The following is a 3276-nucleotide window of genomic DNA, read 5'->3' as shown; positions in this document are numbered from 1 at the left end:
GAGACACCCTTAGTACTGTCACTCTGTTTCAAGCACTTTAGTTTTTAAAAATTATTTAAAATACATATTATGAAGAGATCCATGACTGGAAGCTGAGGCTACATTCAGATTAGGATCTGTTTTAATTAAAAAAATAAAGTGCAACCAGTGAAAAAACTACACAGACTTTAAGTGTTCAAGGACAGATTTGATTTTTTTTTTTTTAATTACTGGCTCAAGCCAGAAGTTATGAATCTGATGCAGAAAATACCAAACAAGATTTTATGACCTCTGTAATAAAAGAAGAAAACCTAAATTACACATCTCCTGTCTACCAAACATGGAGTTGCTTAGACATAGCCATTTCTGCATACAACAAAAACTGACCTGAGCCAAGCAAGTTCCTCGTTTCACTTCACGCTGACGCTGAATTATCCTTTTCCAGTTCGCTTAAAGAGTATTTTCAACCGCATGTAGGAAATATAAGATCTCACAGAGAAAATTTCATGAGGTTTTCAACTTACCTATGTAAAACTGAATGGTAAATAGGTTTCATCAAATATCAAACTGAATCTCCAATCTTTTCAAGTCTCATCAACTGCAAGCCTAGTTTTCTTCGGAAAAATAAACAGGTCTGGAACACCAATAATGTTTTTAAAGCTTGGTACAACCCAGAGAAGCAGGCAGTGAAACCACTCCAAGCAGACTGTTGCTCAGCTCAACAGTCAGTCTGAAATGCATACTCTACACAGATGAGTCAAGTCTGGATAATCCCTTCATGCTCTGTCAGGTTGAGAGTATGGCGTTTGTTTTTAAATTGCATACCTTCAAAAAAACTCCACTTCTCTTTGCATTTAAGATGACATTTTTTAAAGCATGTTTTGCTTTGCATATGCATTAAAAAATTGTTAGTGGGGCTCTATCAGGACCTCATAAATAGTAACTGCCTTTTTAAAAGAACTCCAAACAGTAGTGTCAATTCTAAGACCCTGAGTGACTGAAGCCCTATGGAAGTCTGGAGCAGTAATAAGGGTGCAATACCCATGTTGGACTAAAACCATAAATACAGCAAGGTTTGTGGAGGGAGGAATTTGTTCAACTACCTCCACTAGGAAAAAAAACAACAACAACAAGAAAGAATTTTTTTCTCAAGACTAATTGGTCAAATTAATAAAAAGGAAGGGGGAGGGGAGGAGAGCGAAAACACAAAAACCTCTCCCTGTTTTCCTAAAATAGTTGCAAATGTATTTTATACTGACATAACAAATTCTCTTTAAAATGACAACATGCTTAAATTTTGATCCATTCACTACAGTACACTCTGCTGAAGTATAATCTCACCCTAGAGCATCACCAGATAGAAAATTTAGTTCATTAAGATTTAGCTAATATAGTACTGGAAGAAGCGTTACCATGAATTCACTGTCTCGCTATATGGGCAAATGCTAAGTGGTGAGGAGATGGTGGAAGAAGTACCCTGGCCACTCTGAAAACCCAAACATACTTGAATGGTTTATTTTCTTTCCAAGATGAAAAGACTATGCTACTGCTATCTTAAATATGTTGTTAATTGCATAACCCTAAGAGGCGCAATTATGAATTATGCCTCTGCTTTGCAAACACAGACCAAGAGGATAAGACATTTCAATACATCTGCTGTTAAAGAAGCGTGGTCTCTGTTCAGCGGGATGGGTTTACTTAACCCAACTTTCAGCAACACAGTCGCAGAAGAGCTGTTTGGCCCTGTCAAAACTACGGAACGAGAGTCAGGCACGGGAGTGCCAGACAGGACCAGGACCGGCTGCATAAGGTGCTGTACAAACACAGCCCAGAAGTTTCCCCCCCCGGGGGCATTCTAAAATAACGTCACCGCTCCACAAATACAACCGTACATGCCGGCGTTACTCGGACACACCTGCAGAATTAGGTCCAAAACACGAAGGTGAATGAAAATTAATTTTTAAAATAAATTGAAACTTAAAAGCCACAGCTAGATCTGATAACGGTGCAGTCAGGGCTTTTAGAGGCTTCTGCCTATTACGGTTCGGTTAAAGCCAACTCACGCAGCCGGTTCTCTCACCCAAAGTGCAGGGAATAAATCTCCACTGTTCTCACAGAATTGTTTAAAAACACCACAACCAAAGCAAACCCCCCCCGCCCCAAAAGTTAGAAGCAGGGTAACGGCAGGGTAGGTAGGGTAAGATGTAATGGACTTAAATTGCATCAGGAAGGAAAAGCTTTTTTATGGTAGCATTAGTGAGGCAGAGCTTTATATTGCAGAGGGTGTAATAGTGTCTCCATTGCTGGATGTCTTTAAGTACATACTGAGCAAATAGCAAGTACTATTGATCTGGCATTGAAATTGGAGGATGGACAAGGTGCCTAATCAAGGTCCATTCTGGACCTATTTTTCTGTGATTACATATAACCTGAGGCTTCTCATTAATCATCATTCCTTTATCCAGTCCCACTGTACATCTTGTTTTCTTTTCAAGTAGGATCCCTAGTCATTCCTCTGTTCTTTGTAGGACAAAAAATATTTTGCCCACTTTTCTCTGAGTGTAGTCAAAGACCAAAGCCTTTCTTGTTGTCCTGGCAGCCTGCAACAGACATAGACTGGTGAGTTGTACTGCATTGAGCTGCTGAGACAAATATGATAATTTTATGTGAGTCAAGCGTTCGATAAAAATGATTTAGATGACTGTTGTCAGTCTATTCAAACACATTCTACATAAACCCTACATAATGTTAACATAAATCTGAGATTCTTTAGACATATACTAGATAAAATTGCTCAATTCATAAAATGTTACTGCATTCCAGACCTACGTAATACATATAATCCTAAATTCTCTGATCTCCATTGCCAGGAACCCATAGAAGTTTTTACTGTGAACTGTACTATGTTACTTATTTTCTAGGCATGATTTAGTTTTGAAAAGTCTTGTATATTTAAAAAATGTAGCTTGACAATCACTTCTACATTTCAATTTAAAATAAATATCTTATACCAAGAACAACTGGCATTTGTTTACTTGGCAGATCCGATCAACAGACAGGATTTGTGATAGGTTTTCTATTTTTCCAGCCATGTTATCTATTCTAATTAGGTATTACTTTTTTTCTACAAACTTTTGCTGTTACAGGCTTAAAGCATCATGTCTATGAGAGCAGACCCATGTACATTTTGGGCACCCTAGAATAAAAAATCTAATGCAGTCATTGCCAATGTGGAATACATTATTTGTCTAGCTTTTAAAGACAATTTCCATCAGGAGTTTAAACCTACCTTTTTTC

The 3276-nt window shown here is 37.8% G+C and overlaps 1 protein-coding gene across 2 annotated transcripts in view; it reads right to left on the bottom strand.

Moving 5' to 3' along the window:
- Window positions 1–3276, bottom strand: part of ZC3H12C (zinc finger CCCH-type containing 12C) — a 46319-nt gene that overhangs the window by 42378 nt on the left and 665 nt on the right. Inside the window, exon 1 of one of the 2 annotated variants that reach the window (XM_026854409.1) lies at window positions 504–637. The exons of the other annotated variant lie outside the window; for it this stretch is intronic. The gene's annotated coding sequence lies outside the window, so the exon portion shown is untranslated. Of the gene's footprint in view, window positions 1–503; window positions 638–3276 lie in introns of those variants that run through there. 2 annotated transcript variants of the gene reach the window in all.

This window comes from Athene cunicularia (genome assembly GCF_003259725.1).
Source record: "Athene cunicularia isolate RWA chromosome 1 unlocalized genomic scaffold, athCun1 chr1_part1, whole genome shotgun sequence".
NCBI lineage: Eukaryota > Metazoa > Chordata > Aves > Strigiformes > Strigidae > Athene > Athene cunicularia.
This window is presented reverse-complemented; position numbering and strand designations above follow the sequence as displayed.